Source organism: Pleurodeles waltl, chromosome 4_2, assembly GCF_031143425.1.
Source record: "Pleurodeles waltl isolate 20211129_DDA chromosome 4_2, aPleWal1.hap1.20221129, whole genome shotgun sequence".
Classification (NCBI taxonomy): Eukaryota; Metazoa; Chordata; class Amphibia; order Caudata; family Salamandridae; genus Pleurodeles; species Pleurodeles waltl.
The window spans coordinates 86,249,949-86,277,168 of record NC_090443.1 but is presented as its reverse complement, the minus strand read 5'-3'; the positions used below and the strand labels follow the sequence as shown (position 1 = coordinate 86,277,168).

The 27,220-nt window shown below is 46.4% G+C and overlaps 1 protein-coding gene across 4 annotated transcripts in view; it reads left to right on the top strand.

The window, feature by feature from the left end:
* R3HDM2 (R3H domain containing 2) overlaps positions 1-27,220 on the top strand; it is a 1,111,447-nt gene that overhangs the window by 146,970 nt on the left and 937,257 nt on the right. Inside the window, exon 1 of one of the 4 annotated variants that reach the window (XM_069230790.1) lies at positions 22,161-22,481. The exons of the other annotated variants lie outside the window; for them this stretch is intronic. The gene's annotated coding sequence lies outside the window, so the exon portion shown is untranslated. Of the gene's footprint in view, positions 1-22,160; positions 22,482-27,220 lie in introns of those variants that run through there. 4 annotated transcript variants of the gene reach the window in all.

The window sequence follows — 27,220 nt, the reverse complement described above, 5'->3', positions numbered from 1 at the left end:
CACAACCATGGCTACACTCCACCCCTTTAACACAAGAATACATGAATCACTTTCTGCAGGAAATTTGCTCTTAAACAGGAGCATTGCGAACAGACTACATCCTGCATCAAAGATATAAAGAAGAACTTGGGGAGAGAGTAGACGACTTAGAGCGCACAATGGATGCACACTCAGAGGACCACAAAATGTTGTGGCGACGCATTCAGACCCTGGAAGTACTCTGGGATGAATAATACCTTGGACTACAAGCCATGCAGGAGTACCTCAAGAAAATAGTCGACAGAACAACACCCACATCAGGGGAGTCCCACGGGGCCAAGAGGGTGAAGACACCATGGCATACACAGCGGCCCTCCTCCATGCACATGGGGGCAACACTGATGCACCCCTCCCTGTGCTTGACGGAGCACATCAGGTGGCTTCCACCCTGAACTGCTGGGAACCCCCCCCTGACATTCTAACGCAGTTATGTTATTTCTCAGGGGAGGAAGCTATCTTAAAAGTGGCCAGAACAAAAGCGGATTTGATCTTCTGGTGCCACACCATACAGCTATTCCTTTAGTCACACAGGGCAGGCCGGATCATGTATTGCCACAGCTCAGACCTATAACACTTTGGCTAGAGCTACCCAACTTAACACCCCTCCCGACCCCCCAAATAGATCAGGGCTTCAAATTATTTTAGCTAAACATTCAGGGCTTATCTCCCTGAATAAGAGGAAACATGTCTGGTCTTACCTACTACTACACGATCATGACATTGTCTTCCTACAGGAGACACACCTTCGGGTGCAGACAAACACAGAATGACTCACCCTCACTATCCCATCCTCCACTGGGCATCCACGGACTCTAAAACCACCGAAGTGGGGATCCTGGTCAAGCCTACCTTTGGCTTTGACACCACAGTTGTGGTGGGGGACAAAGATGGCAGATATCTGACCTTACACTTGACGCCTGCAGAACAGCACATCACCCTGTCGCGTAGGTTCTTATTATGCTAATGAGACTACTGGATTTGGGAAACAGGATCACATGGATTGTGGCTACTCAGTAGAATTCCACACCACATGACGCCTGTCGGCCGAATTGGGGTTCTCAGGCTAACTAGCAACGCCCCATCTCGAGCCCAGATGATTGTGGAAACTGGGCGCATGACAAGATGACTCCTCAGGGGAATCGTGGTCGATCAGATCCCATCCCTTTCTCTCAGTTACCAAAAGTCTCATGCAGGTAAAGACAACAGAGGCAGAATATATAGTTCAATAAGAATTTATTGAAATAACTGCATCTTAGATAAAAAGGCGTGTATTGCAATAACTAGGATGATGAAACACAATAAAAGCAAACAGGTTACTAACAGAGTAAAAGATAAGAATATTCCTACCATAATGTCACTAGGAGTGAGGCATATATTTCTCCTACCTACACTGTCTGAGCACAGCGTAATCAGCCTAATCTGCCCTTCGGGTTTTCCCCCTGGGTGCACACCATCCCTCAAACCTGGTGGAAGAGACACCGTCTCCATGTGGATCAGTGGTCCGGCCGTCTAGGCAAGTAGCTACAGCGAAGCAATCAGCATACAGTCGTGGTCATCTGGTTGGAATCTCCCTCTGCTATGTCTGGGATAAGGGGGTGTTTTTATAATAAAACAGTTGACATTCTATGAAAATGTCCTAACGTACGAGTGTGTGTTTTCCGTGAATGTTGGAGACACAGCATACCACGTTTGCCGGCAACCCTATCTGACTGTAGCTTTGAAGAAAGCACAAAGTGAAATAAATGTCCTACAAAGAATGTAATGCTGTCCTAGGCAAAAGTATAATGAGATAAAGAAAATAAAACAGCACCGCAAATATTGCTATTGCTATAAAAATAAAGCAATGATGAATAAAATGTAAGCCTAGGTAGCTTAAAACCAACATGGATAAAACAGCTATACAATAACCCTGCTCATCATATACACTGCCAACACTTCGCAGGATTCATACCTTAGGCGCGCTCGTCATGAGCAATTGCAAGACACAGTGGGGGACACAATAGTGGGTCGCAACATTAACATGGTGTGGGAACCTACGACGGACAGCAACTACACTTCAATTCAAGGCTCTGGGGCTATGTCCACACACTTGAAAGCCACTATAGCAGATCTAGGCCTCAACGACACATGGCGTTACCTCCATCCAGGCTCAAGGGACTATTCCTTCTCTCATTTTCACTCCTCATAACCGAGGATAGACTATCTGTTTTTAAAAAACTTGCTGGTGCGCACTCTCACTACTGCGGAGTTTGCAGCCATTTTAATCTTTGATCATGCACATGTAGAACTGACATGGCAGGTCTCACTGCTTCACACGAAATGCGTCCCCCGGTGGAGTCTACCCCTGTATCTACTCCGAGACCCCAGAGATGTGGAGGAAATATGTAAAGACATCTCAGATTACTTTACGCACAATTCCACATAGGACACTGCCGCCCCCACATTATTGGACGGCTTTAAAGCCACCATACGAGAAGTAATCTCCGCCATAGCCAGGCATAGAGGGGCTCAACTAGTGAAGAATAAATTGACAGTTGAGAAGTCCTGGAGACTCAATATAAACCAACCTCACTCGCTGTCTTAAAAGACAGTTCAGCGTCCTAAGAGGCCAGTTACACGCTCATCAGACAAAATTAAGAGGAAAGATCACTACTGGCGCTACAACAGAGGTTTTACATAGGGCAGAACAAAATAGGCTCCCTTCTGGCTTGCAGACTATGACTAGCACAAGACACACATAGCCAAGTTTAGAACACCAGAGGGGACCTGGGCGACCAAAGAACGAGACAAACAGAAAGCCTCCACTGCTTTTTACCAAAACTTATATACAGCGGATGAGGCCTCACCAGCGCTCATAAGAACATACTTGAATAACCTCCACTGGGACCCAGTACCACCTCAACATACGGACCTCTTAGAGGCTCCCATCACATTGGAGGAACTCCGCCGTACCCTCCGAAAATTACCACTGGGGAAAACCCAGAGGTCAGATGGGCTACCAGTTAGCTTCTATAGGTTGTTCCTACCAGAGCTATGAACCCACATGCTTGGCCTATGCAACACATTCACACAAAATACAGGCTTCACTCTCTGTCAGAAGCAAAAATATCACTTATCCCTAAACGAGGCAAGGACCCGTCATTATGCGCCTCATATCGCCCCATTGCCCTATTAAACACTGACACAAAAATCTTTACAAAGATTCTGGCCCTCTGACATGAATAATACCTCTGGCTCCTAAAGAAGCCTGATCAAGTCAGATTCATACCAGATAAAAAGGGAGCTAAAAATGTCCGCAGAGTTGCCCACCTAGTAGAGAAAGTCTAACGCCATCACATCCTGGCGTGCCTTCTCTTGCAGTATGTGAAGAAGGCCTTTGACCATGTTAACTGGTACTTTCTGAAGCCTGTTATAATTAAAATAAGATTGGCCTCAGAATGATCTCCTGAATCTTGGCATCATATGTTAGCCTGATGGCAACTATCCGAGTAAATGGCCAAACCACTGCCCTTATGACCATTTGAAGGGGCACGAGACAGGGATGCCTTGTCATCCCTGCTGTGTGCCCTTGTAGTGTAACCTTTTGCCATAGTCATTAGACAGTACAAACTGGTATCGGGCGTCCCTTTTGAGAGGGCACTGCCATACGATTAACTTATTTGCTGATGACCTACTCAGCCAGCTACCTCCTTCCCAGCAGTAGTCACCATCCTCAGAGACTTTGAATCTCCTGGGCTTCAAAGTAAACCTGTCTAATCCAATATACTTAACCTATCAGTTCCAGCTGAGGCAGTCCCCTATCTGCAAACAGTATCCCCCTTCCAGTGGAGCTTTGACAAGATCAAGTACCTGGAACTCTACCTCACATGGATGCTCAACACATGGATGAAAGTGAACTGACCCCAGTTTCAATGTGCCATTTGCGAGGACGTCCGGCAAAGTAAATGCCTGCCCGTTTCCTAGTTGGGTAAGGATAAATGTGATCAAGATTAATATCCTACCCTGTGCCCTATATTTATTTCAAACTCTTCCACCCAATACCCCACGACGAAATAACTACTACTGTGCAGCATCTGCACATACGTCTAGAATGAGAAACATCCCAGAATCTCCATTACCTTTCTGATGCAAACCTGCGACAGAGGAGCTCCCACATGTCCCAGTCTCTTGGAATACTCTTGCATGGCCTTAATGGCACGGGAGAGTGAATCCCACTGGCTGCACAATGACAGGGAAGTGGTGTGTAGACCACTGTGGGACCTGGCTTGGCTGTCTTGCCAGGCGCACCCCCGTAGTGCCTATTTGGCCACCCCAACCAGGACGGTCATAAACTTGTGGGACAAACTAACCATCGGAAAGGGTCTGACTACATTCCCCTCCGCCAACAACCCAATCACCCACAATCCTCAAATCACACCAGTCCTGTCCCCGCTGCTTTCAGTGCCTGGATGGACGAAGACTGCCTGACCCTCCAAGACCTCTTTACGGACACAGACATGAAAACCTTTGACCACTGTAAGACTGAGTTCCACATACCAGACAGTAACAGAATGCAGTATCTCCAGTTAAGGCACTGGGTGTTACACCCTACTGTCTACCCTGCTTCTCTTCGACACTTCAGTCCTTTTGAGCAATTGGTACTATCATATGTCGGCTCACAGGGCCTTATCTCCAAAACATACACAGCGCTTCAACACTCAAACCCTCCTCCCACTTACCCTTACCAGTTAATGCTGATGAACTGATGCTGAAACAATGGGAAACCCTGTGGATGACATACCCAAAACACATTGTTTGATAGCGCTCAGGGAGACTGCCTACAAATTGATGTTCCAATGATACCTCACGCCGTATTGCCTGGCCACTAATTCATAAGGGTTCCTGCGACATGTGTTGGGAGTGTCAGGCAAGCTGAGGGACTTTTTGTCACATATGGTGGACATGTGCCTCAATCACTACCTTCTAGAAAGAAGTCCTTAGCCGTATCAAAGGAACGCTAGGCTATCTCTGGTCCGCTATCTACCACACAATGCTCCTGGCGATACGACCCACGTTGCTTAAATCGATGATACATGCCGAATGACATATCTCTCCACCCCCACCCAACCCCGCCACCCAACTCAGGGCTTTACAGTTCTTTCCTGACCATGATACCCTTTACACAACATACCTCTCGCGCTGGAACCGCCCAGCACATACACTTATGCCGTGCCTGAGTCGGATTATATAATAGCTCCTATATGCCCACCTGACTTTGGCATCAAAGCATTGGTTCACATAATCATTATGTAAGGTTGGTGATTTTTCCGGTTCTCCCCATTGTTTTCCATCCCCTTCTTTCCACCCCCCCCCCACACCTTTTCTGTCCCTAGCAGTTCCCGATACCAATGGGAGACATGGACTCCATACCTACCTTCCCTCACTATCCTCAACTACTGAATGGAGGAAACAGTAACTTTTACTGCACAACTACCCTATTGGATGTTTTGATGGGATGAAGGTCATTCACCTCCTACTGTTCTGTATTGTATTCAACATGTTAAACCTCTAATAAAGAGAATCAAACTAAGAAAAGTAAATCCAAGTGACTTGTCTTTCAGGGAAAGTCGTGGTTTGAAGTAATCAAGGTTCATGTCATTAATCCACATTTGTACCATTTTATGCTTGTTGCTCTTGGCAGATTACAGGAATTTTATCTTGGTTGGTTGAATTTCAGGTAGATGTTGGACAACTAGGTCTGGATGAGGTGCAGGTAGGTTTAGAGGCACACTGGATGTCTGAAACAAAGAAGAGTTTAAAGTATAGTTGTGTATCATTGGGAAATTGGCAACTCTTGATGCTGATATCTGAGAGTAGATCCTCAAATGGCTCCAGGTAGAGGTTGAAGGTGACAGGGGACTGTATGGAATTCTTGGGGTCTCCGCAGGCGATAGATATCTTTTGGGACATGGAGGTGCTTGTGTGAACAAATTAGGGTCAGTTGGAAAGGTGAAAGAAGAACCAGTGAAGGACATTACCAGTAACTCCCATCTTAGATTCCAAGGTTTGTATCTGTTGGGATGTCATGTAGCTGGGTAGACCAACTAGATCAGGAGACAGGAGGTCATGTTCATCTGTAGTCGAGAGCATTGTCTACAAAGTGTAAGGTGGTGGTCTCTATGCTGCCACATGATCTAAAGCCAGACTAGTAGTCGTGCAGGGGATGTTTAGCATTAATGTGATTTTGGAGTTGAGCGATACTGCTTTTGTGATATTACTGATGAATTGTAGGTGATTGATAGGCCAGCAGTTGGTGAGGTCATTTGGGTCTAGTGTGGGTTTCTTTAGGAATGGAAGGATCTTGCTGGTCTTGAGAGCTTTTGGGAAGATGCCTTTAGCGAGGGGGTTGTGGATAATGGTCAGTAGGGGGTGTAAAACCTTATTCGGTGCAAACGTTATTGAAGGACGAGGATAAGGCATTCTCTTCTTAAGTAGTGGCTTTGAGGATGCTAACTAAGTTGGTGAGATGTGCCCGAGATAGGGCTTTGTAGGATGACAATTGCACGATTCTAGGAAGAGTGGTTGTAAGAGAAGAAGCAGGCTTGGAGTTGTCCATGAGCTGGTGGATCTTATGTGCATTTTCACTGAAGAAGAGGTTGATAAATCAAATGTTCTCTATGGAGTGGAATAGGTGGGTTAGTGAGGTTTGATGCAGTTCTTGATTGTTTTCAAACATGTTCTGCTTATACTAGTGGCTTCATTGATAGTATTGGTATAGTACTTTGCTGTCGCTCATGTGGTGAGCTGTCTGCATGTGTCACAGGATAACTTTATCATTATGATGTCATCAGGATTTGTATTTTCTTTCCTGTCTACAGAGGGAACATTTATTACCAACAAAATATTTAGAGTACCTGGGTGCATATGAGTTTTTCTGGCACTCACATGTTTTAGTTTGAGTATTAATGTTCATATATTTTTTATAAAAGATGTTAAAGTTGTTTAGAAGAATGTTTATGTCTGATGTGGAGTGGGAAGGGTGAGAGAGAATCTCAAGCATTATTTTGTCAATGGGAATGTTTTTGAAGGATCTGAAGGCTTGGTCTTCTCTTGCGTTGAGCTTTGTTTGTTGATAAGATGCTCTGCAGTGAAATATGGATGACACAGTTGTCTGTCCAGTGTAGGGGTAAGGGCACTTTGCATTGGATTGCTGAGTGTGTTGATTTGGTCAGGTGATGCACCAAAATGAGTGTGTTGATAAGGTTGAGAGCTTTTTATTTTTACTTATTTTTAGGAGATAAAAAACTTGTTCTGACTGGGACATTCAAAACACCCATGAAGAAGTTGTGGATACCTGAGCATGCATCAATGAAGCCCTTGCCCAGGAGGCCTGTAAATGAGATGAACAGTGGTGTCTGAGTTGCAGAGAACGAGGGAAATGGCTTGTCAGCAGCTCCATCGATTTGATTGTTGCTTGCATGGCTATTCTGCTGGATCCTAGGACTTAAGAAATGAAGAAGCCTCACTGTCATTCATATGTGCATTGTCCATACAATGAATGCTGTATCCGGTAGCTTCCAAAAAGACCCTTGTTGAATTTGCAGCCAGAATTCCGGGTGGTACACACAGCAAGAAAGTGGGCCTCAATCCATCAAGCAACCCAAGTTTTTCCACAGCCCAACAGATCCATGCCTTCCTACAGGGAAAGCATATCCCAACTGACAGAGGGCGATAACATTCTAATAGCTGATGCCATTTATTTAGTCCCCCAATCTGCCAACTGTAAGAACTGTAATAGAGCTGAATTATGTGTAGCAATTGTACTACACGCCAGATTGCACATGTGACCTCTCCAACAGTGCATTGCAAAGCAAGGTCAGAAGCAGAGGGTCAGTTGTGAGATCAAGCATTCATAAAGGCCAGCACTCAGTGTGCTCTACAATGATGGAGCAGCAGCCTGCTGCTCAGCAGAACTTTCTTAGACCATCCCTGTAGGTGTCCACTACCACTGATAGATCGCTCATTGCGTGGGACACACATCTTGGAAACATGACTGTACGAGGTACTAGGGCCTCTTATGACCAGGGTTGACATATCAGCTGCCTTGAGTTTATGGTCAAAGCCTTCTGCAAGCTTGTTTATGCAAGGTTGTTCTCGTAAAGATGGACTACATGACAGCCTGAGTATTACATATAGAAACAAGAAGGTACCCACTTCCCCTATCTGACTGCATTTCCACAAGAGATCTGGTACCAGACAGTCTGCAACAAGATCATCTTCTCGAGGAATATCTACCATGGGTGAACAGCGACTTGGAGGACCTGTTAAGCAGGACTCATCAACACAAATGGGAACTCCATCTGCAAGTCCTCCACAGTTACTTCCAGCAGTAGGGAAACCCAGCAGTTAACTGCTTTGTGACCACAGAAAATGTGAAATGCCAAAGCATTGCCTCCAGGTACCCACAGTCCATGGGCAATCCATTATGGATGAACTGGTCTTGGATATGGAAGCAGGCGTCCGTGACCCTTGTCCTGGTGGCTCCAAAATAGTCCAGACAGCCCTCATACTCAATGCTTGTGGAGATGTCTATCAATCCTCACAAGAAGCTCCCAGTCTGGCTGGCATCCTCGCACAACAATGTGATCAAATCAGGCACCCAGCTCCCACGCAGTTCAACCTTGGCATCTGATACCTGAGATCCATCTTGGAGTTTGGGTATCTAAACCTCCATGAGGAGTGCATGACCATATTGCACAAGACATGCAGTCCCACTACATGCTCATGTTATGTAGTCAAGTTGGAGACATTTGTCCACGACTGCATCTCTATGCAACGAAACCCCTTCAGTGTCGAGGCTCACTATGTCATCTACTACTTTCTACACCTCTAGATAGCAGGTTTTGCAAGTATCTCAATATGCATCCGCTGTAGCGGTATACTTGCAGAACTGGGAACACTTCTCTCTTATCTGGATTTTGGGGGTCAAGGCTTTCATGGAAGGACTGAAAAGGCTGAAACCCCACAGAACACCTCCACCCCTGGTATGGTGTGCAGTGTTAAGCTGGTCTTAGAAAGGCCAATGGGGTGGCCTTTTGTGCTCCTTCACTTTTGAAACTTAGATATTATTTCCTAGTGGCCTTTCTGATAGCCTAACTTTGCTCAGGTGCATCAGAGAGTTATAAGTGCTCACCATTCAGGAACCATTCATTCACTCATTAGTTCTGATACATAGAGCAGGTTAGTCCTCAGAACTTAACTGAAATCCCTACCCAAGGCAGTTTCACTTTTCCGCATTAACAAAACTGTGGAGCTGCCTGTTTTTTCAGCTGTCTAATTCTGAAGTGGAGAGGGCATTGCATACCTTAGAGATCAAGTAGACAACTTGTGTATTCCATTGACTATGTTCTTCTGCAAATCTAACCAGCTCTTTACAACCTTTTCAAAACCCAAACTAGCTACCTCAAAACCAAATGTGTACTCACTGCACCTCCCAGGGCATTACTTGTAAAAAGAGAGCCACTATGATACCATCCCATTAGCAGACATTTGCACGCCAACTACCTGGTAGCCACTACACACCTATACAAAGCATTACTGTGTGAACATATTAACCCATCAGTAGGCTATTGTTGGCCAGACAGTGTAAAAACAGTAGTCAAAATCCCTGCATCATCTGCCAGGTATCCACCGCTGGGCAAAAACTGCTTTACTTTCAATGCAGTGAATGTGTATCTACAGTTGACATGTTAAGAATGGAAAATGCTACTTTCCAAGCATTGGTTCTTAGCGTGTGGGGCTGTAAATTAATATGCACCTACCCTCCTCCCCAGGCGCTCATAATAATGAGATGTTTACTTTCTTTCGCTAACAACTTAAAATACAAATGGCACAACACAGTTGACTTACTCTTAATTCCACTTTCACCTGATGAGTGGACAACAGTCAAAGGGGGAATCAGTAACTGCTCATTGTGGAATAATGGAACAATCAGAGAACATCTTGTGACTCTGTCCTTCTTTGAGGATAAACAAGTTGTAATGTTAGAGTCAAACACTTGATAACCGGAGTAAGGAGAGCATGTGAATCTGCAGCACAACACACTACAAATAAATAGATGCCTATAGGGTATGTGACATTTTCCTTCAGTGATGAAGAGGGTGTCAAGTTTGTGATAGTTTGAGGTTAGCGATGTCTGATGTATGAAATACTGCAGAGCGAATGTTAATGAGCATGAGTTGGATTGTGTGTATTTTGCTTTGAGGATGTGTGGTAGTGGAATGTGTACAAGATTGGACCTATTTGTTGTGAGGATACTACTTGAGTGTGCGTGTCATCCCGATCTGGGTTCGAATGTGGTTATTTGCTGTATGGGAGTGTTGGGTGAGGAACATTTATATCTTACCTTGTAAGTGCCAGTTGAACAGAGGTGCAGGGGTTCTGGCCCTTAGCAGGTCCAAACAGACAATGCCCTTGTCTGTGTCTGCCCTTTGCTGGGGATGCTCGGGTGGTGGGATGCCCTGAGTAGTAAATTAAAATAGTTTGAAAGAAAGAAGTGATGTCACTTCCTGTGCAGATGGATGATGGTAAAAAGTGGTGTCACTTCCTGTTCAGATAGCTAGTGGGAATTGATGTCTGCTTGCCTGGTTTCTTTTTTGAAAGATGTTTTGGTCTGTAAGTCAGTGTTGCCACTTCCTGTAGAGGTAGATGATGGGAAACTCACTGGTGTCACTTCCTCTGGGGATGGATGATGAGGAATGAAGTCCTCTTGCCTGGCTTCTCCTATTAAAGATGGTTTTAACAGGAAACCAGTGATGTCTTATTCTGTGCAGGTTGATGATAGGAAAAGCGCTGAGGTCTCTTCCTATGAAGATGGATGACAGAGAATGCAATACCATTTGAGTGTGGTGGATGATGGAAAATGTTGAGGGATCACTTCATGCGCAGGCGAATGGCTTGTGCATAATGCCTGTCTTGAGTTGTATGTAGATCTGTTTACATGGGAGCAGTTCCTGTACAGCACAAATAAAGGTATATTCCATTTTCTGATGGATACAACTACCTGTGGATTCCTCACCTAATGAATTCTCCCATGGAGCCAGCATTCGACGGAAATCTTCTTCCTAGTCTCTGCACGTCGACGAGGACGTCACTCTAGCCCACGCGACGCCGTCTGACGTCATACAGGCAATAAGAGGTCCTCGACGACGTGCCGACGTCAGTTCCCTTTTTTCTGTGCAATCGAAACGGTTATCTTCGAGGGAGCAGCTGTTACTTTTGTGGTTACAGTGTATTTTTGCTGCGTAGTCTTTCGCTGTGGTAATAATGTCGCAGAGAAAGTCTGGATTCAAGCCTTGTCGTGAGTGTGGAGGCAAGATGTCAGTGACGGATCCTCATTCCGACTGCCTTTGGTGTTTGAGCTCCGACCACGATGTCTCGACTTGTGATTCATGCCAGCACATAAATCCAAAGGCCCTCAAGGAACGTGAGGCGAAGCTGTTTATGGCGAAATCGAAAAAAGAGAAGCATCACAAGAAGTCTTCTTCGCCAAGACATTGGCGTCATCGAGACTCCCGGCGCCGTAGAGAATCTCGGTGTCATTCGAGCAAGGAGACTCGTTCCAGGTCTTCGGATCGGCGCCGAAGGACATGGGAGATCAGTCCCACGGTTACGCCTCATCCTTCGACGCCGTTGCCCTCTCCGGCGTCTCCGACTTCAGCTGGACAGGCGTCGGTGATTGAGGTATTGGAGCCTCAGGTGTTATCTCCGGCGTCGCAGACGTCGAGGCCGGCGTCGGGGTCGCCTCCGAGACAGGCACCCCAGTATCCGGCTTTTCCCACCCCTGGAGCCGATAGTTCCGCATTCTTGAATGCGATGTATGCCATCTTCCAACAGATGGCTCCAGGGGGTGCTCCGGCTGGGCCTTTGGCCTTTTCATTGGGTGATCCTGCGCCTCTTCGGCCGGCACCCTTTATGCCCTTTCTCCCTTTTGGGAACGTGGGCTCGGTGTCGGCACCGGTGGCCGCTCCGGTGGCTTCAGAGGGATTGGCCCCGGGGATTTCCATCCCGTCGACGTCGGGATTTCGGCCTGTGACTCCGGTGGGTCCATCTGCTTTGACTGCTCTTTCGTCGGCGCCGAAGTTACCTGTGGCGCCGGACGCGGCGTCGGTGGCTTCTGAAGATCGGCGCCGATCTTCGACTTCGGCGGAGGCATTGTCGACTCCGCGTATTGAGCAACGGCTTCATTCGAGGAGACGTGCTCTCCGTGTATTAGAAGAGCAGGAGTACCAACGAGCCCTGGAAGAAGGAGAGCTAGAGGACTCGGGTGATGGGCTGCGTGGTCTGGAGTCGGCCAGTGGGCTGGACACTTCCCCTGAGTGGGATCTTTCGTCCCCAGGAGAATATACTGAGGAGGCTGCTTCCTTTCACGCAGTAGTACGGAAGGCAGCTAGTTTTTTGGACCTGCCTTTGCCGGAGGCAAAACAAAACCTTCTAACAGAGGTGCTACATCCGGCCTCAGCTGCGGCAGAGCCTCTTTTGCCATTTAATGACGCTCTGCTGGATCCGGTGTTAGAGGTGTGGAAGAGGCCGGCATCTTCCCCAGCAGTTCACAGGGCCGTGGCCAGGAGGTATCGGGCGGCTCCAACTGACCCTGGTTTTCTGTCTAGGCACCCTACGCCGGAGAGCTTGGTGGTGCAGGCCTCCTGTTCATCCAAGTCAGCGCCTGGTTCTTTCCCGACGGTGCCTGGGGACAGAGATTCAAAGAAACTGGAGGCGCAGTCCAAGAAGATTTTTTCGTCCTGCAGTCTGGCGTTGAAGGCCACCAACGCAACCTGTATCCTGGGGAGGTATATTCATGCTCTGATGGATGACATTTCCTCATCATTTACAGAGCTTCCCCAGGGTCTTTTGGACGTTGTTTCAAATGCCCAGGCTGCTGCGACCCAGATTATCCAGACTGGACTGGATACGACCGACTCAGTGGCCAGAGCAATGGGCACAACTGTGGTGGCGAGGAGGCAGGCCTGGCTCCGTAACTCAGGCTTTTCTGCGGATGTACAGTCCACATTGTTGGATCTCCCGTTTGATGGGGACAAACTGTTTGGAGCCAAGGCTGATTCGGCCTTGGAACGTTTTAAGGAGAGCAGGGCCACGGCTAAGTCGTTAGGGCTCCAAGCTCCTTCTTCCACGGCCTCTTCCAGATTTTTCAGGAGGTTTCGTGGATTTGGGCGTGGCTCTTCCTCCTCTTCCTTTCGGGGAAGATATCAGCAACCTGCCTCTTCCCATCCCTATAGATCTTTTAGAGGGAGAGGTAGGGTCCGCACCAGAGGAGCCTCTCAGCAGCACTCTGCCTCTTCCTCATCCTCTGGCGGGGTGCAGCAGGGGAAGCAGCCTTAGGCTTCCACCATTCCCCACTCACTCCTCTCCTGTAGGGGGAAGATTACAGCATTTTCTCGCCAAATGGAAGACTGTTACAACGGACACTTGGGTTCTCAGTATTGTGGGAAAAGGCTACACCCTTCCCTTTCGGGAGTTCCCGCCCCTCATCCCACCCCGCCCTTCTTATTGTTCAGAAGAACACCTCCTGTTGCTAGAACAGGAGGTACAAGCCCTCCTTTCAAAGGGCGCGGTGGAGTTGGTCCCAGAGCAGGAAAGGGGTCGAGGATGTTACTCAAGGTATTTCCTGATTCCCAAGAAGGATGGTCGTTTGAGACCAATCCTGGACCTGAGGATCTTGAATTGGTTCCTCAAGCAGGAAAAGTTCAAGATGCTGACCCAAGCACAGGTGCTTTTGGCGTTGAACAAGGAAGACTGGATGGTGTCTGTCGACTTGCAGGATGCTTACTTTCATATCCCGGTACTCAAGTCACACAGGAAGTATCTCCGGTTTGTGGTGGGATCGCAGCACTATCAGTTTGCGGTCCTTCCGTTTGGTCTTACTTCAGCACCTCGAGTCTTCACGAAGGTGATGTCGGTGGTTGCGGCAGAACTCAGAAGGAAGGGTATAGCAGTATTCCCTTACTTGGACGACTGGTTGATCAAAGCCAAGTCCCCGGAGCTTGTGTCGCATCATCTGCAGTCAACAACCCAGTTGTTGTTCGACCTGGGTTTTTCGGTGAACGAGCCCAAATCTCACCTAGAGCCCTCTCAGCGCCTCCTGTTCATAGGGGCAGTACTGGATACAACATTGGGTCGGGCCTTTCCTCCGCCTCAGCGGATTCAAGATATTCAGGATTTGGTTCCAATGTTTCGAAATGGAGCGGTAGTTCCAGTCCTCAAGGTCCTTCGTCTGCTCGGTCTGTTTGCCTCCTGCATTCTGTTGGTCACGCATGCTCGCTGGCACATGAGGGCTCTTCAGTGGTGCCTCCGAAGGCAGTGGTCTCAACACAAAGGGGATCTAGAGAGTACTGTCAAGATCTCCAGAGATGCTGCTGCGGATTTGAAGTGGTGGATTGCAAGCAACAATCTTTCACAAGGAAAGCCGTTCGAGCAGTCGCCACCAGTGGCCACAGTCATAACGGATGCTTCCACTCTAGGGTGGGGAGCTCATCTGGGGGATCTGAAGATCAAAGGCCTTTGGTCTCCAGAGGAACAGATGTTTCACATCAATCTGTTAGAGTTACGGGCTGTACGTCTGGCTCTCAAGGCCTTCCTCCCTTCCCTTCGTGGTCAGTCGGTACAGGTTTTAACGGACAATACTACCACGATGTGGTACATAAACAAGCAGGGAGGAGTAGGGTCGTACCTTCTCTGCAGAGAAGCTCTTCGACTATGGTCCTGGACAAAGGACCATCAGATTTGCTTGATAGCGAACCATCTGGCCGGAGTCTTAAACGTGCGTGCGGACAGTCTCAGTCGCCAATTCTCGGCAGACCACGAGTGGCGTCTCCATCCAGATCAAGTCCGTTTAATCTTCCAGAGGTGGGGGTTTCCTCGGGTAGATCTGTTTGCCACTCGAGAGAACGCGCATTGTCCGTTATTCTGCAGTCCCCAGTATCCGATGCAGGGAGCGTTGGGGGACGCGTTTCAAATAACCTGGTGCGTCCAGTTGCTTTACGCGTTTCCTCCCATACCCTTGATTCCTCGAGTATTGAGGAAGATTCGCCAGGACCGGGCTCTAGTCATCCTAATAGCTCCGGATTGGCCAAGGAGGGTATGGTACTCCGACCTTCTCCAACTCTCAATGTGCCCTCCGCTCCGTCTCCCTCTCAGGGCAGACCTCCTCTCGCAGTCGCAGGGGCAGGTTTTACACCCCAACCTCCAGAGTTTGCACCTACATGCCTGGAGATTGAACGGGGCAACCTGAGTTCCTTCTCTCTCCCGCCTGAGGTAGTGGATGTTATATTAGCGGCCAGGCGACACTCCACTAAATCTATCTACGCTAATAGATGGTCTAAATTTGTTGCGTGGTGTGGAGAGAGGCAGATTGATCCCTTACATGCTCATCTATCGGACATTTTGTCTTTTGCTCTGTCTCTAGCACAGAAAGGTTGTGCAGTGGCTACCATTAAGGGTTATTTATCGGCCTTGTCAGCCTTCATATGTCTTCCAGACCAACCATCTTTATTTAAATCCCCTATTGTTATCAGATTCTTGAAAGGTCTTCTAAATAAATATCCTCCAAAACCATTCGTTATGCCGCAATGGGATTTGTCCTTGGTCCTGACTTTCCTTATGGGGTCCCCTTTTGAACCTATGCATTCTTGCCCCTTAAGGTATTTGTTTTTAAAAACAGTCTTCCTGATAGCTATAACATCAGCAAGGAGAGTGAGTGAGTTGCAGGCCTTATCAGTAAAACCTCCTTATACAACTTTTTATGTGGATAAGGTGGTGTTGAGGACCAAGGCTGCTTTCCTCCCGAAGGTTGTTTCACCTTTCCATTTGGCTCAGGCAATTACTTTGTCCACGTTCTATCCTCCGCCTCAACCTTCTAAAGAGGAAGAAAGACTGCACCGTCTGGACCCAAAGAGGGCGTTGAGCTTCTTTATTGATAGAACAAAGGATTTCAGGCTGGAGGATCAGCTGTTTATTGGATACGTGGGCAAGAGGAGAGGAAAGGCAGTCCACAAGAGAACACTATCCAGGTGGGTTGTTCTTTGCATTAAAATCTGTTACTCTTTGGCAAAGAAGGATCCTCCTGAGGGCATTAGAGCTCATTCCACCAGAGCTAAGTCGGCCACTTCGGCCTTGGCCAGAGGTGTTCCTGTGGTCGACATCTGCAAGGCCGCAACTTGGTCGTCCCTTCACACTTTTGTAAAACATTACTGTTTGGATTCTGAGGTTAGAAGGGATGGCCATTTTGCACGGTCAGTGCTGCAGGATTTCTTGGTTTGACCATTTGGGCACCCACCGCCAGGCGTGGTACTGCTTTGGGACTCTATTCATTAGGTGAGGAATCCACAGGTAGTTGTATCCATCAGAAGAACGAGTTACTTACCTTCGGTAACGACTTTTCTGTTGGATACATTAGCTACCTGTGGATTCCTCACGGTCCCACCCGCCTCCCTGTTGCCTTTCTGGTCTTACCAAGTAATCCTTGAGTGCGCTCCTCTTGGTCTTCGAGGGTGCAATAGATGTTGTATATAATATATTTATATATATGTATATATCTTTGTGTATATACTTGATGTGTATATATATTTAAAAAAAAAAAAAGAGTTTTATATATATATATATATATATATATATATATATATAAAAGATTTACAGTTATTCAGGCAAATGTTGTGTATTTTACAATGTTATGGGATGTTGCCTTGCTCTTTCATTGCATTGCCTGGTTGTTCTCATGCACGTAAAAAATGATTGGTACTGACGTCGGCACGTCGTCGAGGACCTCTTATTGCCTGTATGACGTCAGACGGCGTCGCGTGGGCTAGAGTGACGTCCTCGTCGACGTGCAGAGACTAGGAAGAAGATTTCCGTCGAATGCTGGCGCCATGGGAGAATTCATTAGGTGAGGAATCCACAGGTAGCTAATGTATCCACCAGAAAAGTCGTTACCGAAGGTAAGTAACTCGTTCGTCCATGCTTGAAAAATTATCAATTACTCTAGAAAAAAGTTATGATGGGATATTTGAACACTCGATTGTCTCCTGGGTGTACTTTCCCTACAACCTTTTGAGAATATTGTGTGTGGTGGAAGGATTGCAGTTTGTATTATTATTGTAGTATGTTCAGGAATACTAAGCACTGGATTCTTACATTTTCAGAAATTTAGAATATAATTATTGCCTATGGGAAGCATATACTTTCCCTAGCCATTGGAATAAATTTAGCCATTCATATGGAGAAGCCACTTTGAATTAAGTGTGGACCCTCCATCAAGTAGTAAAGATATTGACCAGAGTAAGTTGTAGTAGAAACCCAGCACGTCTTAAAAAAAACTGTATGGAAGCTGTAGTTTAAAAAAAAAAAAAGTTATTGTAAATGGAGAACCTTCAGATAGAGTATTTGTGGTGTGAAGAACTAAACCGGGTCAAGCGCGTGGTGAGCACATGGTTAAAATAGGAATGTTTTTCTAAAGAATTATATTTGTGGAATGCGGTGAAGATCTTTGTACTAAAGGAATGTTGATAAGTACTGTACATCACCTATGGTGTTACAGTAGAGCTCTGGGATGTAGTCCCTGTGCAGCACAGTAATGATTAACAAAATAATGAGAGATTTATATTGGTGAAGTATCCTAGATAATGACATGGAGTTGTTGTAAACTGTGTAATTAAGGAGCTATGTTTAGTGCGTACATTACATGCCAGTGAGTAACATGGGTACTAATCAGAACAAAGCACATAGCTGCTTTTAGGTCCCAGCTTACCAGACAGTGCCGCTGTCTGGTTTGCTAAGGACATCTTGGGTATTTTCAGAAAGTTGACCAAGGAATGCATTCCACCCGTTTCCATTGTTTCCAATTTATTCCTCCCTTTGCCTAAACTGTGTTTACTGTGTTTTTTCCAGGAACACCCTTTCTGTAAACAGGCCTTTAAATCTTGTTCTTATCTTGTAACATTTGCTGTGCATTCAAAGAACGAGGTCAAATGTCAGGCATTGTTTTTCCAGGGTGCTTGTTTACTTTTCTTTCTCTGACTTCAAAATGAAAGGATTTATGTGACAATCTTGCTGGATACTCTGGGGTAGGAAAGAGGTCTTTTTTCATCACACCACAAAAAAATAAATTAACTGTGTAAGTAATTCAGAATATATCAGAATTAGGAAAACAAATGTAGCATATGTTTTGTTTTTTGAGGAGTGTTGGAAACAAATACTTTATTATGATCAAAACAAGTCATTACACTAGGTGATGTCATTTCTACATATTTTCTTTTTTTATATTGTATTGTTTTATTAGTAAAACAGCATGTGCGAATGTAGTGGTCATTTCAATTGAAAATGTGTTGTCTGTAATCACAGCGGGCTACCAAACAATGCATACGCCACTCTGTGCCACTCCACTCTACACCCCTCCACACCATTGCACTCTACTCTTCAGCACTCCACTTTACACTACTCCACGTATCCGTGTTCTGCACTGCTCCACTCTACATCCCTTCATGCAATGCCTCTCTGCTTTAACTTGTACCACTCTACTCTATGCCAGTACATAATTCACCACTCTACTCTATACCACTGCACTCTTCACCACTGTACTCTACACCATTGCACTATATGCCAGTACACTATGCCAATGCACTTCACTCTATAACACTCAACTCTAAACCCATGCACTCTCCACGTTAACAACTCTAATCCACTCTATACCCTGCACCACTCCACCTCACTCTCAATCTACTTTATGCCACTGAACTCTGTGCCACTCCGCTCTTAACCACTGCACTATATGCCACTGCACTCTACTGTGCACAACTGTATTGTACCCCACTGCTTTCTACGCCACTCTACACCACTGCTGTCTGACAATACTCTGCAACACTGCACTCTCCGCCTTTGAACTCTATGGCACACTACACCACTCTATGCTACTGCACTCCATTGCATTACACTCTGCTGTGCACCACTCTGTGCTACTCTGTGCCACTGCACTCTGCGCCACTCGACTACTGTCCACTTTCCAAGAAACAGGACTATTTGAGGGCAAATAGCATCAAACATGAAAAAGTGGCATTTTACCAACCACAGGCAACTGTAATGTTTAAAGAGTTAATTCAATTTAAGAGAGGGCATACAGGGATCTAGGAGCATGTAATGTAGGCGTGTGTTAAGTTGATTGGGTACCTTTCTATTTGTATCACAATTCCCCACACAACTTCACAGAACTTTGTTGTGCAATAACTTTCTGGTAAAGATTGTTTGTTTAAGGGAGTCAAATGACGCCAGAGAGCTATATCATTGTATGAATAGATTATGGGGTGGAACAAAGCGATGGGGGAAGGGTACAAGAATTGAGGCTCTAACCGAAGCTGCATCCTGTGAAAGTTCTTTATTAGATGGTGGTAATAGAGTACTTAAACTTCGAAGAGATTAGGAGTGTGGATTAATGGATGAATAATGGTTTTCATTTTCCTCTGATGCATTACTCTTATCATTTCAAAATGTCATTTAACTTTGTTGTTTTGTTTGCTTTTCTTGTCCCTTTATTCATTCAAGCGAGAAGGTGCGTATGAAGCTATGCCCTCACAACGTCCTAGTTGACTTTGTTTGAAGTCTCAGTTCCCAGGGCTAGCTCTCTGTTGCTTACACTTTATGTAATCAAGTGCCTATCCCGTGTCGATTTACCGTCCTGCGACAACAACGTGAAGCGGGAAGGGTAAGGTGAAATGCCCCCTAGAAAGAAATAACGTACACTTCTGTTCGTGAGGACATCATCCAGGGTGCCTACAATCCATGTTAAATTGAGCCCCCCTCCTACCAAGCGCCTAATATGATGTTCAGTCTGCCTCATACGTCCTGCTCTTCGGCTGTACATAAACGCTCACCTGTGCCTCTTTTGTAAAGAGGTGCTGCAACACTCCACTAAAAGCCAAGAGCTTTTGTAAACGGCGAAGAACACCGACACGTTCACACTTTTTTTCCTGATCAAGAAAGAGAGCTGTCAAAACACAATCACAATTTATTCCTGCTTCTGCGCCCTGCGAGCCACGTTTCCATGGAAACCTGCCTTTGTTTACACTGTAGGGCCTTCGTAGCTAGGTAACTGCCCTCTGAGCGATGTGCCGCTGGCCAATGGTAACAGAGATTTTAGCCCCACTTTCTCACGCTACTGCTTCATTGTATTATTCTCTTTAGTTCTGAGCTTTTTTTTTGGAATAGGAAGCATATGTTTTATCTGTTGGTGCCTTTCAGATGTCTTCCTGTACCCACCTCAGGTGTAAATAGCGTTAGAAACGCTTTATTTTGTTTATGCATTCAATATTCGGTCCTATAACCGGATCCACGATTGTTAGATTTCATGACTAGGACACTCGCCTCGTGGCTGCTCATGGGAGAACCTTGCTTTGTACATAGCAGGTGCGCTGTTAGAGGAGGTCTTCCAATTTGCAGACGTTACCAAGAGAGGTCCTACGTTTGATACACCAGATAGCTTATAAAAACAAAGGCATGATTTATCGAGGCTAGGCGAGTTGTTTGCTGGTCGGCACCTTCATTTTAAAGCAAGGGGCCGCAAGGGGGAATGCAGAGATCCTGATGGCATGGTACAGTGGGATCTAAAATATTTGAACTGGTGGTTTTAATGAAATACTTTAAATTTTTCAAACAATTTGATAGGCCATAGGGAAAACGTGAGTCCTGTTTTGGACTGCTGTCGAAGGATATATACCACTGTATCTATGCCAAGCTGGATTCATCTCGAGTGCTTTCAGTTCTGGAAGCCTTGTTTGTGTTGTTACAGCTCCATCACATGTATTGTGTTCATTTCTAGATGCCACATACAATATTTGTCTGGTTCTTGATATCCTATCTTGACATTATTTCTTGTTCTGTGGGCCAGTTCTGAAGTGTTGCATCTCATTCTGCAGGCAGAATCTTGACCATTGTCTGGTCTTTCTGGCCAGCTGTTAACTTTTGCCTGTTTATGCAGGCCAGCTTTGAATCTATAAGGCTGATCCTGTAGGCCAGATATCCTTGGTTATCTGGTTCTGCAGGCTAGGTCTTGACAGTTCTGTAGTTAAGCGAAATCGCAACTGTTAAGTCTAATTCTGTAGGCCATAGCTCAACCACTGTCTGTGACCTGTAGGCCAGATGTCAACGGGTGTATGGTTCTTCAAGCCAGATCTCAACCTTTGTCTGGTTCTGCAGGTCAGATCTCGACCATGAGGTTTCGTCCTCCAGGGCAGAGCTTGGTCCCTAGGATTCTACTCAAGGTCAGATCTCATTTACTAGATTTCATCCTGAAGGACAATATCGACTGATTCGTCCTGTTGGCCAGTTTTTGAACATGAGGTTTTGTCCTACAGGCCAGATATTTACCATGAGGGTTATCATCCAGGTCAGATCTTAATTGTTGCCTTGTTCTTCATTCTAGCTCTTGAATGTTGAGGTCTCATTATGCAGGCTAGATCTCGCCTGTGAGGTCTCGTCCTGCAGGTCAAATTTTTTTCCATTGTGTTTTTTTTTTTTTGATAGGCCAGAACCCGCGGATTGTCTTTTTTGTAGGCAAGAGCTCAACTTTTGTGTCATTCTGTAGGCCAGATCTTGGCCTGTTACCCCAAATTTGAAACACTTCGTCATTGGTGACTCGAATCACACTTTATTTAATCCCTGGTTGTGAGGAATGAAGATGCATAGACCACATAGAATAAGGGAGAAGGTGGTGTGGGGGAGACGGTGATATGTAACGGGATATGTATTTGTCAGCACCTCCGCGCGGAATGGTCTTGATTTTCGACATAGTCGAGCAGTTCATCTCTAGTTAGTCTTGCATTACCCTCTGTTACTGTTGGTAGAGACTAGTTTTTGCAGATTAATGTCAGCCGCCATTCGTATATCTTCGTGCTGCCTCTGTGCACATATAGTGGAGTTCAGGATATCTCCTCACTGTTCTCTCCCGATCGCCGGGTTCAAGTTCAAAGTGCTGCACAGCGCGTATGCTCTGGCGCGGCCGTGTTGGCAGGCAGGGGAAGTGGTCCTCCCATCCTTGCCGCTTACAGCATCAGCTGTTGCCTGGCAGCGGGAAGATGAGCCCTGCCCCCTTAAGAGCTTTCCTGAATGGAGGCCGTTCCATTGATGTGTTGGACAGGCAGGACCTGGGCGGGGGGCTCTTCCAGCCATTGGTAGATAGCTCCGTTCTGACATCTTGCCCAACAGCTGGGCTGAGAGCTGCCTGTCGGAGCAATTATTCTCTGGCTGTTAGGGGAGGAGGCGGACGCACCCCCGCTGCCTCGTGTCATTTCATTCAGCAGTGCGGTCGAGTGGCGACGGAGCCAGAGTCGTAGCAGCATCCCCGGCCTCGCTACCATGAAGGCGCCATCAATGCTGCGGACCAGCTGAGAGCCCCTTCCCTACAGGTAACCGCACTTCTCGTGCTTTTTTAAACAAAAACAAGGCGCATGTTTTGTTAAGATGAGTCGAGTTCTCCGCGCATATTTTTACGAGAACAGGGCACTACATTCTGCTGCCCGATATTTGCGACAAACGCTTTTGCCTGTTAACATAGTGAGCAATATGTGGTCGGTTGCTTGGATCGTGCATGATTTTGGGGTGCTAGCTTTGTGTGTGCATTTCTATAGTGCTTTCAGGCTTCAGATGAGGTAGTTGTCCCTTAGCGACTGGGGGAATTCCGGTTAAACAAGGCTCATTGGTGGCCGGCACGGCACCTGCACAGCGGGCCCTTCTGCCCAGTCTTCCGTTGCCCACCTCCGGACCCCTAACCTCCCGATTGAGAACAGTTTGGTACTTGCGCTGCTTGCCGGGCAGCCTGCGGTGGAAGCGGCTGTGTTGTTGTTATTCATTATTCATAGCACGCCGTGCAGCAAGGAGGTATGTGCTCATTTCGGAGTCCTTAATGTTGCTTTGGGCGACGTCAATGATGAGTGGTAGCGCTTTTCTTAATAAACCGAGTTTGCTGCTGCAGATTGCCATGACGCCCCACTGTGAATGCCAAGTGATACTATTATTTAAAAATACTTATTTTATGGATCTTGGAAGGATGAATGGTTTGCATGAACCTATCCGTATTAGAACCTGCGGCCAGAAGGTTGCAGATTCATATTAGATGTGATTGCATAAAAGGTGACTTACTTCTCCATGATCCCCCATGAAGGCAAAGTATAGAAAGTTGAGATCACACTTGTCTCCACACAAGAACCGGGACTAAAAGTCTGTGTCTTCGGAGGAACCACTTGCCCATTTAATATGCTCCTCTCTCCCGAAGACGAATTTGTCCCAGTCCTGGCCAAACCCTCTTCTTATTTGTGTGCTGCTTAGGAGTTTATCATTGGCTGGGTCCCATCCTGGGTAGTTGTAGCTGCGACGGTGCATGCCTATTGGCTCACAAACCACGTTATCGCTTCCTCGGAACTGCCGAGGGTTTTGAGTGCCGTCTGTTATCTTTTGTACAGGTGTACCCTTTGCATTTGGTGCTACCCTTCACACGGAGACTGCTAGGTCAGGTGTTAACCAATCTCTTTTGATTTTGCTGAAATTATATCTACTGGCATCTAGGGGCTTTCTGCCAGCCCTCTTCTTTTACTGAAATGTTGTCATTCACATTTTCTGCCCACACCATACAGCATGGGGCAATGGGGCATGGGTCAACTCATGTCATCCATTGGTTACATTTAATGTGTGTAACGGTATGCTTTTTTTCCCACCAGGATCAAATCCGCACACAAACTAGTTACCTTCAGAACCTGTGACACTGTTGGAATGTGTGCTTTTTCGGACCAAAAATATTTTTGCATTTAGCCGTAGTTTTATATTGTCCACAACCCAGCAGCTCCCCCAGCAATGAGGTTTTACAAAAAACATAACAAACCAAAATTTACCAAGCCAAAAGACAGGCATGTGTTAGCTTTGCCAGTGCTTCTTGTATAACTCCTTCATATTCTTATGTACTTTTCTGCAGGCCGGGGTTAACGATAGCCAGTGCTCCAGTGAGTCTCGTCTTGTACAAGAGAACTACAGGCACAACATGTTCGGTGCCTTCTTAGAAGAAAGCCTTTGGCAGTGATTGTAGGCGTCAACTTTCCTCCACAATTGATTCTTAGGTGAATGGTGAGCCTGGTGTTTTACTTGACCTACCAGCATGACTCGACCAGACATTCATAGTGATATGTTTAGCAGAGTATATGCAAGCCATTGACTCTCTTATGACAGACTAAAAACTACGTTCTCGTTGTTTTCCTTCTTTTCCAAAGCTTCTATTTATTTTTACTCCAATATACTGAGTTGTCTTGTTTAAAGTTAAAAATCCGGTAGTTTATTTGCTGGTCTGGTTACTAACAGCAAAAGCAATTGTAAACGGCTACTCAACTGCCATTATAAGATTGTTGCTGTGCGGTTGAATGTTGGTGGTTGATGGTCACCTGAATTTGATGAAGCCAATCAAAGGAACAGAGTATATCGCAATACTTCAGGAGCTTATTATGACCTGGTTCAGTTTATCTTAAATTGATCTTCACAAGTCCAGATGCTGTCTTCTGTCCCGCACTGACCTGTCACTGGTTATACACAGACACACACATCCCTAACTATCTTTGACAGAGGATTACAGAACTGCCTACCCCTTGTGGAAGCATGGCTCTCAAATGGGCGGTGTAAGGGACTTTACAGCGCTGCACATTTGTTCAGTCTCCGGTGTTCAGTCTGGCACCCATCATGGGCAACGTTTACATCTGGGATTCTGTGAAGACACTTCGTGACCTACACAGTGGTAAGAAACATGTGCTGTTTGTTCTAGGCGGATACCGTGTCGGTGTATCTTGTCACCTAAGCTTCCAGGTCCGAATTGAAACGTTGCAACTTGCTAAGCATAAGCTTGTGTGAATTACTTTCTAATTGTCCCTAGTGGGAGTGGGCTACATCCAAAATGTTTATCCTCTTTAAGATAGTACTAAATCTAAAAAATTGCGTCTTTCTGTGCTTTCAAACTGGAAGGTTCTTTCCTAACTTCACTTGACACCGAAGGATAAGAAAGCTGGAGCGGTGGCTTTGGCTCAGCCTCGTTCCAGCCATTTAAAAAGCACTGGCCTGCTGGGAATCTCATAATGTCCCTAGAGATAGGTCCACTAATGGGCAAAACATTTTTTTAAAATATCTACGGGGATCGTCCTCCATCACGTGACTGGCATATCTACTTTGATAGCCTATTTGAGTTGCTGGCCTGCTTGACGATGTGTGGATTTTACAGTACCTCAGTCTTCCTCTGAGAAATTGTAAAGGATTCCCAGAACAGTGAAGACTTGTGAGCTATTGTGCCCCTTCAGTTGTCTTCACTGGAAGTTATTGTTGGGATTGTCTGAGAGTTACAAGAAGAGAATGTGGGCAAAACCTTCTGGGAAATTTCAAGATCCGCTCTTATCCTACTCTAGCGAAGTACTTTCTTGCCAGGACAGCATGAAAAACACATCAACATGTTAGCAAGTTACGTATGTATGGGTGTGTATATGTATATGTGTGTGTGTGTGTGTGTGTGTGTGTGTGTGTGTGTATATATATATATATATATATATATATATATGTTCGATGGCATGTGTAGCTGCAGATACACATGCTGTGCACATCCCGCCATCTAGTATTGGGCTCGGAGTGTTACAAGTTGTTTTTCTTCGAAGAAGTCTTTTTTCGAGTCACGAGATCGAGGGACTCCTCCCCTTACGGCTCCATTGCGCATGGGCGTCGACTCCATCTTAGATTGTTTTCTTTCCGCCATCGGGTTCGGACGTGTTCCTTTTCGCTCCGCGTTTCGGTTCGGAAAATTCAACGGTATTGTTTGCGTTTGGTATCGGGTTAGTTACAACAGATCGACACTGAATTTTGAAGAGCTCCTGGTGGCCCTTCGGGGTTTTCGATTCCCCGGCGGGGCCTGGTCGGCCCGACCACAGGCGTCTTCAAGGCTAATGGAACGGACCGCATTCCGCTTCTGCCCTGAATGTCACAACAAGTATCCTTATACAGATCAGCATCTGGTCTGTAATTTGTGTTTGTCACCAGAACACAAAGAGGATACCTGTGAGGCCTGTCGAGCGTTTCGGTCGAGGAAGACGTTAAGAGACCGAAGAGCAAGAAGACTACAAATGGCGTCGGCGCCGACAGGACAAAAACACTTGGAGGAGGAAGAAGAAACCTTCTCCATCGAGGATTCGGACTCTGACTCGGTCGATCCCGAACAGACGCCGAAAACCGTGAGTAAGACGTCGATACACAAAACTCACGGAAAAACCACTAAAACCCAGGGGACGCCACCGCCAGCAGGCCATGGCTTAACCCGAAAAATAGGTGACCGACCATCGGCACCGAAAAAGGGCACGCATGTGTCGAAGTCATCCGACTCCGGTCAAGATACCGGCACAGAGCAGACTCGACCCCGGGTCAGAGCAATCTCGGCACCGAGAGGGCGGCACCGAAACGAGTCGGCACCGAGAGATCAGTACGCCGAAGATCAAAAAAGTGTCGTCGGAACCGAAAAAGACAGCCGAGAAAGTTTCCATACCGAAACATCTGGCCTCAGAACCAAAATCAAGTCCCTACACAGAGGAACAGGGCCTGTCCTCACAAATGCAAGGACACAGATTCAGACAGGAACTAAAGACAATAGAGCCAGATTACACTCAAAGAAGGCTCCACATTCAAAAAGACACAGGGAAGAGCAGTACTCTTCCCCCAATTCGAATGAAGAGAAAACTTGCCTTCCAAGAGAAAGACAAGCAGCCACAGGCAAAGGTGGCAAGACAAATAACCCCGCCACCATCTCCACAACGCTCACCACAACCATCACCGGTAGCCACTCCACCATTGATGCAGTACCCAACTCATACCGGAATGAGTCAGGATGATCCCGACGCATGGGATCTTAATGATGCGCCGGTATCAGATAACAGTCCCGACTGTTATCCAGCGAGACCGTCACCAGCTGAGGACAGTACAGCCTACACACAGGTGGTGTTAAGAGCAGCGGCGTTTCATAATGTCACTCTGCATGCGGAACCTATCGAGGATGACTTTTTATTTAACACACTATCGTCCACACATAGCCAGTACCAGAGTCTCCCTATGCTACCGGGAATGCTGAAACACTCCAAACAAG